We start from the raw sequence: 17626 nt of genomic DNA, 5'->3' as shown, positions 1-17626 counted from the left end.
CTGAGGGCATTTCTGAAAGCTCAGAACACCTGCAGTATGGGTGCAACAGAGACATGTAAGTGAAATCTTAATTTTTCTGTTAATTTTATGCTCTGATTTTCTCTTACCCTTTGAAGTGTATTTATTCATTTAAAGGATGACACCAGAAGTCTTCATGTCAGAGACCAAAGTTTCAGTGAATTATAATGAAATGAGAAATTTTAAATTTTAAAACTTTATGATGTTCTTCACAATATCTCACAACTGCTGTCTCACAATTTCTTTAATATTACAGAAAGAAGAACAAAATGAGAGTACTGTACTTCACATACTTCACAGAAGCTTTCTTAAATAGAAGTGAGTTTTGCATGCTGATCTAATTTTTTCCTAAAACTCAGGAAACCGGTGTATTTACCATCACTAATACTTACAAGTGCTAGTTTGTGGAAATTATACTATCAGCAAGGCAGTATTTCTTCTGTCATTAAGAAAGATTGTTACAGATAGTTCTTCAATATCCCAGAGAAATGTTTATCACCACATAAGAATCTAAACCAATGGGGATTCAACTGCTTTATGTTATAAAATTGGAAATATAATATCTGCCAGCTTAGAACTCAGGCAAATATTTTGGTACTGTTAAAAATTTATTTTTTTTTAAGTACCACCTCAGGTACCATTGCTTAACTGTGTGCTCTCTGCATGCTAGAAAGAGAAATATTTTGGTTTTCAAGTTTTGTATTTTGTCTTCTTAAATAAAATACTGTAAATCTTAATTAAATACATGAAGAAACAGCTGTTCACACATCCATAGTAAACTGTAGATCATATTTTTTAGCATTTTTGAGCAATTTTCTCAGCCTAGGGAAGGCAAAATAGCCACTCAAGGTAAACCTTTTTTAAAAACAGGCAAACTACTAAATTAAAGACTAAAATTCTTCTATATTTTCTAATACAGTACTCTTATTCACCTCTTTTATTATTCAACAGGATTTTAGGGCTTGGTGGGACATTAGTTACCAAATAAAATATTGAAGCCTTGGTTTTAATGAACTTCTTGAATTAACACTAAACTAGGATATACCTACCATCAGTTCAAACTACCTTGACAATTTAGGGAATCTCTTTCTGTTGAGTAAGTATTCTGGTTTAATATTATGACATTATCCCATTACTTCTATGAAACTTGCTCTCTTGAAGTGTGCTAGCCAACAGGCAGGTCCTATCTTTGTTACCCAGTGAAAGGGTTTTTTCAACATAGAAAAGTCAACCCACTTGGAGATTGTAGCTCAAGACCACCATAAAAGTGGCAAAGATTGAAACAGGGACGTTTGAGGCTTTTTACCTCTAAGAGGGTTTGAAGTAATGCAAGTATAAAGAAATAGAAGTCATAAAAGGACTAAAGGAGGAAACCAGGTTTCTTAAATTTCAAACACATAAAGAGAGAAGGTAGGTAGCTTGCAGCAGTGGAAGTAGTGTTACAGCAGCCTTCACAGCATGGGAAGATAGCTGGAGAACATATCAGAAAGAAATATAATATGGAAAAAATCTATGATGTGTAATGATCCATGACCTTCCTCCTTAAACACAGATGAACTGTTAGCAGAAGGACATGAGTCCACCTTGGTATGATGGAGAGGATTACGTGGAACAGTACAAACACTGATAGGAAATGTCAAATGACTGAAATCTGGAGAACAGAGATGCATGCAGTTTTTGGGATCACTGGATGAAACAACAGTTCGATCAGTAAACAATTGGACTGATGACTGTTGCAGCTATTTAATTAAACAAGGACCTTCTGTAGCTGAGGACAGTCTGTCTTTATCAAGACCGAACCAAAAATACATTTGCCCTCCAGTGCTCTCCCCCCATGAGTGCGTAAATATAAGCAAGTCAAGTACAGATGAAAACATAACAACTGAAAACATGAAAACAACTCTAAAATTCACCTTTATGTTGGGTCAAGAATTTTATCCTAATTGAGCTTATGTGACAGTAGCTCCGTTAACTAAAATGAAGGAAATATAATGTTGCTTGGCACTGTATTTTAAAAATAATTATTGTCTAATCATACAGGTGCAAAAAAATACATAAACATATCAAAGTGTTCTGTTATTTGAATGGCTAAAATAGTTGTAGGCATTTTTCTTTCTTTTTAGCTACTGTGGAAATTTTTTCCTCTTCTTTTCTCCTTTGCTTTTTAACTTGTCTCTCTTTCTTCTTTCATGCCACAAAGGTCTACTTTCTTCATGACCATGAATTCAGCATAATCAGAAAGAAATATAGAAATATTGCACTCGTTCTATCAGTCATAAAGCTGACTTGGGTTACTAGTGCAACATATGTTGTTGCACTAGTGTTCAAAAGCTTTCTTAGATTCATCAGTTGAGTCAAATGTGTGTTAGGCTTGCTTCATTTGGACATTAAAATATGAGTGGATAAAAGAAGGATCTTCTGTGTAAAATGAAATTGATTGAGCATGAAGCAAACATATAGACTGAGATTTTATAGAACATAAAAACCCACCTTACACCTGATGAAAAAACCCTGATGAATATACTGAACAGAGAATAAAGCCAATAATTTTTTAATTTATAGTGACATCTTGACTATTTATAGTAAAGTTAGTGCACCATTATTTTTTTTTTAATTTTGCATTGTTATTTCTAATAGAATAAAGTATTTCTCTTATTGTATGCTCATCCATCCCATCCACTAGGGTCAGAAACTTCATTTCTTGCTATGGTTTAATTGCATTACGTTATTTTAAAGAATTTTATTTAATATGGTTTTATGGTCCTCTAATATATCTACTAGACAAAGCCTTCCAAATGGATACTCAAAAACTGACATTAAGCAAAAAAGAAAAACCTTCTATGTCTTGATGAGCTTGTGACTAAAATGTATTGTGAAGAAAGATTTTCAATAATTCATTAGTTTGTCATTTCTAAGAATAATGGAAGGGGGATAAAACAAAACAAAGGAGCAGCCAGTGTATGGTGATGAAATTGTCAACATGTGAACTGCATTAATTTTGTCTCTTCCTCATCACCACTTTAGAATATATTAACAAGAAATTGTTATATTAATTTGATGAAAAGATTGTTTTGGAAAGGCAAAAATCAAGGTAAACAACTTGGTTACTTTATACAATAGAAAGACATGAAAAAGGTAATGTAAAATTCACTGGATCTATGTTTTGACCACACATGCTTTCACTATGGCTTAGGTACAACCACCATCTGACACTCCATATCACATCTGGTATGAACTGTGTGTATAGCAAGAGCATCTCATCTCTCTTTTTATATAAAAGCATTGCTCTGAAACTACACCATCAAGAGTAATCACCCCACCTCCCCGAGATGCGAGCTTTTGATCCCTTTTTCATCCTACCCTGACACTGTTCCCAGTTTCTGAGTCAACCGCATGGATTCTGTAATTGTCTAGGACACCTCTATGAAGCACAACAGTCTCTGACCAGGAGCCAGGAGACTGCTGAATGTGGTGTCCCTGCTGTTCAGCCACAAAGGCCAATCAGATAACTGGTGGTGAGTGTCCAAGGACTGCAGCTACACACAGGCCCTTTATTGATGAATCAGTTACTATCAGCATGAATGCATCCTCAGTGCTGACTCAGGTAAGCATGCCTACAAAATTAGAATTGAAAGTTCTTCTGGCCTCTATCTGTATTTTGAAGGTCTGGCAATGCAGTAATTTGAAATTTTTATTGTTTTCCATGTTATATTTTCTGCAAACTGCCACTGATTAATCAAAACAGAGAAAGAGGTTTTTGAAAGTTATTTTGTGGAAGACTATATATGACTTTATACTGGCAAAGGATAGATTTAGCTTATACCTAAGGAAGAAATTAGCTACTGTAAGGGTGGTAAGACATTGGAATAGGTTGCCTGAAGAAGTTGCAGGTGCCACATCCCTAGAAGCGTTCAAGGCCAAGTTGGATGGGACTTCAAGCAGCCAGGTATAGTGGAAAGTGACGATGCCCATGGCAGAGGGGCTGGAACTAGATGGTCTTTAAGGTCCTTTCCAACCCAAACCATTCTATGATTCTGTGCAGAAAAAAAGGTTTTCATCTTTTACAGCACCACATGATGCAATCCAAGACCTATTACATTCATACTTTGCAGCTCTTACATGACTACTCAGCAAAGAAAAGAGCCTCAATGGAGGTTATTCAGATCAAAGAAAGGCTCTTATTTTTGTCTTTAGTTATTTTCATATGAAGAAGTTTTATATAATCATTCTCATATTCTCAAAATCTCTCATTTTGGCCCATGGTAGAAAAGCAGGATTACCCTGACTACAAATGGAGGGAAAAATCCACCTTTCTTTCCTGTCTTTAACATCTTAAACATACAATTGCATAAATGAGACAATCTGTATGTTCTGTGAAAAGGAAGAACAATTTCTATCTTTCAGAGCAAGGCAGCACACAGTTCATTTTGATTAACAGCTGATTGCAAACCTAGATCAAGATTCCTCTCTTTGCCTTCTCCAAAACACAAGGTCTGGGACTAACTCTTGTGGCAACAGAAATTTCCAGAGGGAAGGAGGAGAGAGTGCTAAAGAATAAAGATGGTGAATGTAGGGTACCAGACTGAAGAATCGAATTCACTCTTCCTCTTAGTGGCATGTGGCATAAGATGAAGGGGAATGGGATAGGAAGGAGACGGGACATCCTTTGCAGCAGTGCATAATGCTGAGATTGCCTAATTTGCAATAAAGGTTTGGCAACACTCAGTGCTGATACTGCCACCAGTGACTGCAATTTCTAGGATGAATTCTTACAAACAAAATAAAGCGGAGCCATTGCTGCTCTCTGCCAATAGATGGCCGCTTTGGGTATTCTCTATGCATAAAGCTACCCCCAGCTGATAACCTAAACTTCAATTTGAGAGGTGCTGCTAGGTACTACTACTCCCTGTTCATGGTCCATAATGGTACTACAGCATCTGAGTTTCCCAAAGTTCTGAGTGCATAATTTAGTATCACCCGATATATATATACTAGGGGAGGGGAGGAGGGAGAAGATAATAGTGCAATTAAAGGAATACAAAATTATCCCTTATTTCCACAGTTACTTAATGGCTTCCAACACCACCCATGGAAGTTAGCTTGGATTCACATCTACATTTTGCATGAGTTCTGGCTACTCTAAAAAAGCCAAAGATAGATTCAGTTCTGGAAAGGGGATATTTTAAAACTACTCCAGAAGAACCATTCCGTAGAAAGCTAGGCAAGCCGGTACTTTACAACCACTTAACTTGGTTTTATTTTTTTACCATAATGGGATATCAGAACTGTACCTGGGAGGATAAATGAAGCTATAATACTACTTGCTTTCCAGCAATCTCTTTCTCGAATAGCATTCCTATAAGGTTATCATCACCCACATAAATTCATATTATATCGGATAATTTCCCTGCAGGAAGCTCTGATCCAAAATTTAAAACTATGTTTAGGGGAGAAAGAAGAAGGAGAGGGGTCAAAGAAGTTACATGCAGCTCAGTGATGGAAGCCATAGGACTGTGCTGTTCTCTTGTCTTAGACAATTATTTTTACAGCCACGGTAACACACCAGTTCAGAAGTAACACAGTAGTTCAAAACAATTTAACAGTTTTACATAATTTTGAAGAAAGCTGTTTTGTTCCATGAGAGCTTAAGCTCATTTTAGTCCAAGATATTCCTCCACCAGGGCAGTGGAAGAAAAGATTAAGTTCTGCCTCCCCACTTTCTCTTATGAACACCATTGGTCAATAGAAGGGAAGACTGACCAAGGAGTACAACAGCATGGGAGGTATAGCAGTGGTCCCAACACAGATATAATTTCTCTTTATAAAACTTATAATCACAGAAAGCATTTTTTAAAATTAAATCTTTGCTAGTATTTTCAAATCTTACTTTCAAGATACACTGGTATTTCTTAGCATTTTAATGGATTTTTACTGGTTTTTATAATTTTTAGGTCTGGACAAGCTAAAGAGTGTCTAAACCAGACTTTTAAGTAAAACAGGTCATTAATGATAATATTTGCGTGGCTTTATGCATGACACCTACTTTCTCAATATCCTCACACAACACAGGAAAAGCACCTTCATTTTGCTAGATGCAGAATGCTTTTAAATCATTCCCCCAAATCCATGGATTTGTGGACTGTCTGCAAAATGATGGATTAATATAGTTTAATATTTTAAACTTTCATTTTCCTGATGGATATCAGAGTCCAGTGAGGATTTATCTATTTAGCTGCAATGTGAAAACACATAGTTTATTCTCCAATTCATGGCTTTACTTGCCCTATTATGTCAAAGCCAGCATGATAAAACTTTAAATCGCTATACTTAAAATATAATTGAAAAGCTGTTTAAGAAAGCTAAATACATAGGTATCTGTCTTCTATTGTGATGACTATAATCTTGATCCTGAATCTCACAACGACATGGAAGATGTTTCTGCTGTTGGGACTTTCAGAATTATCTAGACAGAAGTAATAGATTTTCATCCTGCAAACATCTTCAAAGTTTTATTTTTGTGTCATGAGATTATCTGAATTTGACATTATAATCATCCATTTTAAAGCATCATTCTAGGTTTGGGGGATTGTGTTGTTTAATTTCATTACATAACAGAAGAAGAAAAAAAAACATTAAATTGTGGGTCATAACAGCCCCTGGTGAGCATCTAGTAATTTAGAATCCTTCTTTAGCAATGGAGGCTTTTAGCATTAATATTCTGTTGTGTAGTGAAATTAGGCAACCAGGTGCCACTAATTGCCAGGTAGTGAGCATGAGCTTGTGTTAAGCCCACCTGTGCCTGATAAGGGCGGGCCTTAACTGCGCATGAGGAGGATTAGGGGGCCCCTAAACTAAAAGCAGGTTTATTAGCCCCCTAATCCTTCTCATGCACAGTTAGGGCCTGCCCTAATCAGGCACAGGTGGGCTTAACAAAAGCTCATGCCCACTACCTGGCAATTAGTGGCACCTGGTTGCCTCATTTCTCTACATGTTGTTAGAGTTGCCCAAGGACTCTGATTTCATAGTATTTCCTGCAGATGGTCAGAAATTACATGCAGGCCAGGATGAAGAGAAGGAAGCAGACTTCAAAACAACGCCATAGCCTCGTGTTGTTTTAGTAATTACCTATGGAGCTGCACATATGGTGTCTGATTTATCTTTATGTATTCACGGATGTAAACTTGCTATGATAATATTAATGTAAATGTAACCATACCAGCTTTCAGTCAGTCTGAGGACACAGAAAAGCTGCCATTTTTTTTTCCTCCTTTTCTTTTTCCAAGTGTATTCCTACAAATTTTTTCCACTAGAATCTGGAAGACAGAAAAGTATCCACAATATCAGAAGTTTATTGTGTTTTGCTCCTTTCTGTCTTTAAAGGAAGTAGCTATGTCAGTATTAAACTGTCTTTTGATGGGTCTTGAATTATGTTCTTCTGGTTTAGGATTATTTCATCACTGCTTTCATTCTTAGCAGACACTGTGATCCTTGGGAAAAAAAAACCCAAACCAAACACATTTTTTCTAGTGAAATATGTAAGAGGTTTCTGCCCCCTGCCTAAACATTTCACACTAAACATATTTAAAAGGACTTTCTAAATCTTTTTTTCTAAAGTTGTATGTACAATTACTTGATTTTTGTCTTCATTTTCCAGTCTGTTCTTTAATCCCAGTTCTGCCAAGTTCTGACCCTTCATTTGTGAGCAGCTATGTGCCATCTTCTGGATAGACACATATGTTAGTACAAGTCCAAAGGAATAGCAGGATTCTTTCTGTCCAGCCCCTAGAAAGTGCAGCCTTTTATTTTCTGTTCTCCATTTGCTGGTAACTTGAGAGACTAGTTAAACTCAGAAATGTACAAAATTAGAAATCTGTGGGTAACACTTCTGAAAAGGTACTTGTTTATGTTTGAAAACTCAAAACCACCAAATTTTAAAATTGTGATAATATCATAAGGGTTTTTTTTCCCCCTTTCTTTATGTACAGTATAATTAATTTTTAAAATTAATTTAATAGGGAAGATCCTTTCTCTGGATTGTTTTTCCACCACTTATAGCTTTTAACAAACCTCAGATTTAGATTAGATATTAGGAAGAAATTCTTTAGTGTGAGGGTGGTGAGACACTAGAACAGGTTGCCCAGGGAAGTTGTGGCTGTGCCCTCCCTGAAAGGGTTCAAAGCCAGGTTGGATGGGGCTTTGTGCAACCTTATCCAGTGGGAAGTGTCCCTGCATATGGCAAGGGGGGCTGGAACTACATGATCTAAGTGTCCTTCCAGCCAAAAGCACTCTATGACTGTCACCAAATACAGCCCTCATGCAAAAGGATTATTTATGTGTCTTTTATATATATTTTTATGAATACATTTGTATATTTGTAACATCAGTGATACTATATTGACTCTCTAACAGAAAAAAGTTGTCTTTATTTTTTTGACTGCTTTTGCACGAGTTAAGATTTCCACTGATGTTCGACTGTGATATGAAAGTACATTTTTTCTTCCTTTCCTAGTACTTGAAGTTGACAAAGTTAAACAAAACAAACAAGCAAACAAGCAAAGTTAAGTAATATCTGAAGTTTATAGAACTAAATATTCAACTTGAAATGTTCAACTTCAAAGCATCTCATTATCTGCAAGCTATATGAAACTTTACTACCCATCATGAAAAAAGAATTTTTTACATGGTTTTGCTTTGCCACACACTGATTTGTATAAATGTATTTAAAGTTTAATGATTTATCTATTAATTTAGAGGAAAAAGCTCTGTTATAATAATGAAAATATGTACAGTTCAGAATTACAATGCAGAAGGCATCTGAAATATTTTGTTTCCTAATGGAAGAAGGAGTGTGCAAAGTAATCTAGATGTTCCTCTCCTTTCATTAAAAAACATTTTAATAAAGGAATAACATTTTATCTAGTTAATGTTCTGAGCTGTTTTCAGGTTTTTATATTTCTTTTTATAGATACTGAGAACTTCTTTGTGAAGAAAGTAAAAATTATTTCAGAAAGTTTTTAATATGCTGATTTTAAAATGATAATGGCTTTTAACACAAGAACACCCATTCAGTGATAAAAATATTTCAGAATTACAATAAGCTTTGTTAGAAGAAAATCAGAACAAAAGTTTGCTCTGTCAGGAAAAGAAAGAAATATTTAAAATATCCTCATTTTCCAACTAATATTTCAAGCATTTTATTATACAAAAAAGTCTTTCTGAAGCCTGCTCTGAAAGGCATTGCTGGACACTAATCTCATTAATTCAAATGCAAATAAACTTTGAACTTCAACCTACTTCAAGTAATCAGTGCAAGCACTGCCAGCTCTCCCCTCATTTAACTCTTTAGAACTTATTTTCTCAAGATTTGCACAACTTAGTAATGCAGCCAAGTAATTCAACACTAATTTCACTTAGTGTATAGTAAAAACAGTGATTAATTGAACAGACTTACTATGACCATTTTTAGGGTAGCAAGGGTAAATACTTGCATAAACACTGCTGTCAAATAAAGCTAAATACAGGTAACAAATACATATTCTTAAGCGTTCCCATACTCATTGGTATGGAATCATGCTGGGTCAGAACACAAGAGCTTGCATGATTTAAACTTATTACCTTACATCTCTGGACCAATATACTCAGACAGTATAACAATATAACTGTTCTACCTCCCATCTTCAGTGGCCCATTCAAAAGAAGACACACCTCTTAATAAATGTAAGTGCTGGAAAGGAACTCAGTCTGCCTACTAGGAGATAGGACTTTCTATAGAGGTTACTCAATTAACCAAAAACTTAAATATAGAGTTTGTAAAATAGCACAAAAGAGTTATCCTATCAGTTTGATTTCTTTTTACTACATTCCCTGGGCTTCAGTAATCTTTGTTATTGGGGATGTTAGCAGGAATTTGATACAGCACTATTATCAAAGGTGTTGGTCAGCCACAACTTCTACCCAACCCACAACCTTCTCAGTTTCTATTTACTTCAAAGTTTCAACTTACTGTTCTTCTAATACTATGAAAGTGTGTCGCCTTTTCTATCTATCAAGAAGCAAGGAAAAGTGTGCTGTATTAAATATGTATAACTTGTATAACAAACAAGTTTCCAGCCTTTTCATTTGTTGACAGTTATTCCCTATGCCTCAGGGCAAAAAAAATGCCCTTGAACTATAAAACTATTAAACATATTTGCAAATAAACTTGCTAATCTATTTACTTTGCTTTAAAATTATGTAGTGTAATAGGCCAAACACTAAATAAATAAAAATTATTTTCCTGCTCCTAGAAAAATTAATGAACTCTAGAGAAGCATTTGATGTATTACTCCCCCTTGAGCCTGTGATTCACTCCTTCAGTGTTTAATGTCCTAAATTATCCCATAATATTTGCCGGTGTGGAGAAAAGTAGTCATAATTAGATACCTAAGTTTCATTTGTTCTCCTACCTTTGAAATTTCTAAGCCAAATTAAGAACTGTTAAAAGGCAGAACTATTTATATTGGAGCTCTGCCTTTTTATTTAGGTTGGAAACTCAGACAACCAGGTAGAGCCTTGCTTTTATTATCACTTTATATTCTCTAAAAGTCAGAGAAGACTGACACAAAATCTACATTTTCTAAAATGTTATAGGAAACAATAGTTTAGAACTGCATACATTTATACTTCGGAGAAAAAAGAAACAGTTTTATATTTATCAGAGACATAATTTCTATGATTGCAGTATTTCTTTTTCCTAGAATTAAATATCCTTACTTTTTTAAACAAATTTCAGAAGAATTGGATAAACTCACAAAAAAAAAAAAAAAAAATTCTCCACAGTTAATGTGCTGCCTGCACCACATACTTCAAAATTAAATTTCAAAAATATTTTTTTGTAATGCCTACTTTAGAAAGCAAGTATCCTATACATTCACACTGTTAAGTGTCATTATATGAAAATGGTTCAAAGCAAATCAATATTCATATGAATGACAGATGATGAGCTGTCCTAGCTGGTGGATAGACCATTAATGAAGATTTGCAACCAGTGCAAGTGCTGCAAAATAAACTTTATTTCCCTATATATGAAAGGAAGCAAAAACCTGCTTTGTAATTGGGGGAGGTGGGTGGGAGTGAATAGTAAAGCATATGTAATTCCTAAGTCTACCTAATCTAATGGAAGCCTTGGCAACCTGAACTACTTTTCCTCTCAATCTTCTTGCTTTAACTTTACTCCTTGGTAGATCTGTGCTGCTGCCCAATGGCTATCTTTATATTCTAACTGATAAAAATACTTAGTAAAAACAACCCACCTTAACGTTAAATAAAAAATGCAGGAATAAAAAAATATTTATATATTTTTAAAAAAAAAAAAAAAGCTATAACAATATGGAACAATCTCCTTTCATTAGCTTCATCTCACTCACAAAAGTTAGCTCATGCTCACCATTATTACAGAAGCTAGCACACAGGACAGCTATATAAAGAAACAATGTGGTTTAGGTCCAGTTGCAAAGAAAATTCATCACAGCCACCCGAGTATGAAGAGCTACATAATGCTCAAAAATACAGGGTGGGGACCTAATTCCCTTGCTTGCTCTGTTCAGCCATCTCTGTAGCACTGCCTACAAGCAGCAGCAGCCCATTCCTTTTGCTATCAGCCTTAATCTCAAACAGAAATCCTTGCGTGGTGCTCTCTGTGTACAGAAATCCCTGCATGGCGCTCTGCCCTGTACATGTAGAAATCCCTGCATGACACCCTGCTCTGCTTGTGCAGAAATCCCTGCCTGGCACTCGTCTCTGTGTGTGCAGAACTCTGACAACTCGCTGAAGCAGTAAAAAGCCCCTCCGTGAAACAAAGTGCTCTACCAAGCTTGCAAAAGGTTAAAACACTGCTGAAATAGCACGGTATTTCAACTGCCCACACTTCCCCGTTCCATTCAATTACCGACAACAACAGTAATATAACGAAACATAATACTCTATTATTAAATCACGAATTCACATTTACACCTTGCAGCCTGGAGTAAGGCCTGACATTCATCAGTCAATATCAAAGGAAACAACCAACAACTTTCACAGCCACAAGCACACCATATTGACCTTGGAGATGGAGGTGGACATGACCACTTTGAGAAAGCTTTTGTTTCACAAGTTGACAGTGCTACAGCATTAGATTGTTCATCAGGTAACAAGGTATCACCCTCCCCCTGTTACACATGCATACAGGCACCAGGAGAACACGGAGCACCATGAGGCTATGCTTTTAAATCCTCTTTAATTCCTACTTAGCTCTCTGCTTCCCAGAATGACCTTACATTTCCCTTCTTCCCCAGACAGAATCGATTAGAGCTCTTCTTTTCCCCCTTTCTGTGTTTATACAAAGAAGCTTCTGTAACGTCTTTTGGTGTCTGTTTTTTAACACTCAAGATTTCCATGACAAAATATTTTCAAACATTTAAATATTATACTGGCAGCAAGTTTTGAAGAAAAACAAGCCTTTAACTTCTCATTCTAGATTCACCTTTTGTTTACAGAGCCCTTTTCATTGAAGACTGCACAACTCTTTCCTAAGCATTGCCCATACATTGACCTAAGCTCCCAACTTTGCTTTGCCTTTAATTGCCAGCTCCTCCATCCCCTTCGTCACCCCGCTACCACTTATAAGCAGGTAAAAAACAAAAAAATTAGGAACGCTGCTTACCTTATCCAAGAGTCACCAAAGTCGGCAAGGAAAAAAACAAAACCAAGCACCGTGTCTCCCTGCGAGGACGGCAGGCAGATGAAGGAATAACAAAACCAAAAGCGGACCCGCTACGATCCGGGGAGGGAACCAGCTACTCCAGAGAAAACTCGCAGCAATTCCTGGCACGGCGCTTCTGGTCGAACCCCTACCCCGATCGCGGCGGGGAGGCGGCGCGGCGCACCCGCAGCGGCGCGGACAGCACCGGCCCCGATACCGGTACCGTTCACCCTGCCGCCACCGACCGCCCCTGCTCCGCTGCGCTCCTCGCGGTCAGGCCCGGCCCGGCCCGCCGCGCCTCGGCCCGCCCACCCCCGCCCCGCCCCCAGGGCCGCCGGCATCATCGTGGGGGCACCAAAACTTGCTCTCAACTGCCCCTCCCCCCAAAAAAACAAAACAAAAAAAACAAAAACAAAAAAACCCCAACATATATATACATATATCTGGGGGGGAGGAGGGGTGTGGAAGGAGGGGGGGGATGTTTTGCTGTTCGGGTTTGGGGTTTTTTCTTTTATGGGGCAGGGGAGGCCAGCATCTCGTATTTCACCTCTCCTTCCCGCAGAAGGACCTCCCCCAGCACCGCCTGCGGACCGCTGCTTCCCTGATGGAGTTCACTGATCTCTTCCCTTCGTTGACCCCTCTGCAGCGGTACCGCCCTGCTCCCTGTCCCTCGGCCACCCCCATCGTGTCTGCGCCGCGCAGAACGTGGGAAACCGAACAGACCTCTCAGAGCGGCTGCTCCCGGAGCAGTTTGGGCAGATTGCAGCAGAAGGGAGAGCAACTGCTGTGAAAGAGTAATTCCCACCCAGAGTACAGAGGATTATTGTGCTTCCATTTTTAAAACAGCGTGGATGTTATGCAATATTTATAAGCTTTAATACATCAAGCGGCTATCTGAAAGCTCAAGTATGCTGGACGCTTTGCAAAGCTTGTGTTGGTAATCCCTACCATCCATATCAAGTTTTAGTGCCTGAGCGTCGAGGCAGAGCTCTTCACTGGTAACCCATGCTATAACATTTAAATGTTACTGTGAATCATCTTTAGGGATGAAACAGAAAGGAAAAAAAATACCCAAAGACTATAAATTACATCCTCTACTCATAATAAGGAAAACAAAACAATCTTTGGACAAAACAAACAAAACAAATCAGAAATATATTTACATGAGACCAAACAAAGAAACAGTACTTCAAAGTCTCACTTGAAACTGCTTCACTGTGAGATAACAGTTTAGTTATCTGATTTATTACTTTAAATCAATTTAACATCCACTCCACCACTTTGAAAGGGTACCTGCTTAATCTTCAATGTGAAATCATTATGAAAACTAAGTATCTAGTGTTCATGGCATTATAGGTTATCTGCTTATGGCCTTCTGGGAAAACATGTTACAGATTAAAGTATTAAATTGTCTTTAAATTATCCGTGACTGGGGTAAGAGACAGAGGTCAGCTGTTCTGACATGCACTCGCATACTAGGTTAATTATACTTGTGTCTACATGTGGGTAGGGAGAAATGAAAAAACCCTTTACTTAAAAAACTGAACTGGTTAACATAGCAAATAATAAACCAGGATAAATTAGAGTGCATTAGCTTATCACTATTTTGCAAGGGAGTTCTTCTTGGACTGCTAATTAGGTCAAGGAATTGCAAGAAGAAACATGATTAGCTTTTACTCACAAAGTGTAGAATATAAAGCCAAATCAACTGGACTTTCATTGATCCAACCTTTTACAATTGCCAGTTATCACAGAGCCAGCTTGGATGGCACCTGGATAATATTTCTGAACCACCGCTATTCTATTTTTCTCCTCTTTTTATCTTAAGCCCTCTCAGGTTTTTTTGCTAAGTATAGAAAGAATAAAATTTCATACTTAATGACAATTTTTGAGGTGCAAAACTGATGTTGAGTCAACTTTGCTTCCCACTATCGTAGCTTCAACTACAAACTCTCCTGTGATACAGGCAAACCAAAAACAGACTTGTTCCAAACTAAGTGGAAATTAAAATCTTATGAGGGCAAGCAGGGACTGTGCTCATTTATTCTCCTTTGCCAATATGAAAGTACATGAAACAAATCATCAATAATTACATAAATGTTTTATATAACCCAATTAATGAAGCTGTCAGGAAGTCTACCAAAGTTCTGACATACTAGAGCTTACTGCTTGGCTTTGCAAATTGGTAGACAAAGAACCCCAAAAACAGGATATGGAAGGCTCTCCAAAAATCCTGAAAGTCTTTAAATTTTGTGAGTGTAAAATTTGAGTGTAAATAATGATATCATACATTAAAGTATCTGGTATTCTAACATTTTTAATGAATAAGTCTGATTAACTTTCTTCTTTGGAAACCCACTGGGACATTCAGTATACAAAACTAATATTTAATTAAAATTACTTTGATGTATTTGTAACACGTACATTTTCAAATTTCCCCTCTAATTTGAAGGGGTTTTCTAGAGGGGTTTTCAAAACCCCTCTAATTTAGTTCTGTATCAGTTATCACTGATAAGTGTTAGAAAATGTTTCCGTCTTCTTATCCTGATAGCTTTCTCTCTTCTGCTCAATTGATATTATGAGCTCTATTTTGTGCATTGTAAGCTCTATTTCTTCACAAAAAAACCCAAATAGAATAACTTTTTTCATTACTTTTTGACCCATAAATTACATCATTGCTGTTTGCAAATGAAACATGTTAATGCACACATCATTGCAGTGAGATATTATTTTTTGATATGAAACAGACCCATGTACACTACTTTAATGGAGGATTTATTCTGTGTTTAACGATTAATTGTTAGCCCAGAGAGCCTGCTGACTCTTGGTAGTACATTTCTGGTATCCATATCCTTAATCAGGATAGTGTATTGTAGTAACTTACTGGATCCCATGTAGTATGCCACAGAGTTTTGAAAGTCTGGTACACATAAGTGTTACCATGTGCTTGGCTTTCAGTTATACTTGGTTTTCATTTTTATACCTAAATTACTGTATTGGAAGCGTTTGCTATTCTTATATTGGGCAGAGGAGAAGCTGTGCAGTAAGTACTAATGTTTTCCTTGTAAAAGTGTGAAACAGAGGAATTTCAAAGCTGGTTTATGCTTGTTAAGATTATACCTATTAATCATAAAGGCTCTGTGTTTTGTTATTTATAAGGAGGTGCTGTTTAATACAGGATCCAATATGCAGGAAACTTCAGGTAAGATAAAGAGATCATACTCAATACATTCAGAGGAATTCAATGTAAAACGCTTGATAAAAGTTGTTTAGCAACCCACTCAGTATTTATCCAAAATATTTGCTATCATACTTCATAGTCTACCCAAACTCATTGAATTTAGAATAACAATCACTTTCTTTTACTAATTTGGATCTCCTTTCCTACTACAAATAATTCTGGAGAAAGGGTTGCTTTAAGTATAGTATTTCAGAAGTGGCTATTTTTCTTCTCTTTGCTTTTCTATTGCTAACACTTTTGTAGTAACAATCAGCAAGGGTAAAAAAAATAGCAAATTTTAGAGTCTTGCGCTGTTACTCACATTTCAGATTATTCCAATGACTTCCGTACAGCTTGGTACCATTCACTACCTGTAGATTTAACAACAACATTTTATTTTTCTGTGGTATATATTTAAACATACAAAATAAGAGGAGTGTTCCATGAATAGCATTATCACTTTATCAAGGAATTCAAGATCCTAAAATCTGATACTACCAAGTATCGGTTAATTTGTTGTCCTAGCTTACCTGACAGTTACGAATTATTAAAAAAAAAACAAAACAAACTTTTTTTTTTAATCAAGAATATGCAACAGTTTAAACATGTTTATTCATTGCTTTATACCAAAAGTAATTTAGGCAATCTGATGGATTCAAGTAATAAATAAATCTTATTTCAAAATACATAATGCAATGTACTGCCCTTTGCAGAGCTTAGTTTCCACTTTTTTTTTTCTCTTTTTTTATCAGATTATTCCTTTTTTTATTAGGAGAAGACAGCTGCCTCTTCAGTACAGCTGCTACTGGTGAAGATCATTGATTAGCTTGAACTCAATGAAATCAAAAGAATGCTCAGCCTGCTCTGACATAAAATGGCATGAATAATCCTCTCACACACACAGCATGAAGTTTGGACACACACATCTTTCTCTCACCTTCCGCTGGTCTAATTCACTCAGTGTCTACTTAATGTCTTAATGAAAGACGATAATGCATCCACTCTAACCTCAGAGATGATCAAAAAGCACAATAATGTGTACCAAGACCTGGGCTGGTGCTTTTATAACAGCAGGGCATCATGAGGACCAGAATGGCAGACACCAGTAAATGGTAAAGAAGAAAATTAGCTTACTTGTAGCTTGAAGAAAGTTTGTATAAGCCATCTGGCACAAGAGATCTCCCAAATGACAGAAAGATCATAAAGGCACATTAAGGTTTAGCCTGTATCTCCTCAAAGCCAGTTCTCACAAGCATACTCATTCCTCAGATAAAAGGAATATGCAGTAGTGTTTACACACAAGAAACCTAACTTTGAACTGCATCAAAAGAGTTCAAATTACTACCACAAAACAACAGCTGTAAACTCTGAGCAACAAAAAAAATAATTTTAAAAAATTCTGGACTCTGAGGTTAGATCTGTAGATTTCCTCAGTATTTCTAATCAAATATATACTATAGGTTCATTTCAGTGTGCACGACTTGACAATGATAATGAGCCTGAGAAGATGACATTGCCCACATTCTCATCTTGTGAAAATACTGATTAAAAAGTAAAGACATAATACACTACAGAATTAATATCCACACTAAAATTATTTTAAAATAATTTAGAAATGAGGATAAATATTTAATTTATTACCATCTAGCTTTTTTTTACTTCATTTG

The 17626-nt window shown here is 36.5% G+C and overlaps 1 protein-coding gene across 1 annotated transcript in view; it reads right to left on the bottom strand.

Annotated features, from left to right (window-relative positions):
• The window catches only part of FSTL5 (follistatin like 5), a 253234-nt gene extending 240330 nt beyond the window's left edge, over nucleotides 1-12904 (bottom strand). The window contains 1 exon segment of the mRNA XM_008493813.2: nucleotides 12701-12904. The gene's annotated coding sequence lies outside the window, so the exon portion shown is untranslated.
• Nucleotides 12905-17626: the final 4722 nt, after the last annotated feature.

The sequence above is a fragment of the Calypte anna genome, chromosome 4A (genome assembly GCF_003957555.1).
Source record: "Calypte anna isolate BGI_N300 chromosome 4A, bCalAnn1_v1.p, whole genome shotgun sequence".
NCBI classification, from domain to species: Eukaryota; Metazoa; Chordata; class Aves; order Apodiformes; family Trochilidae; genus Calypte; species Calypte anna.
This window is presented reverse-complemented; position numbering and strand designations above follow the sequence as displayed.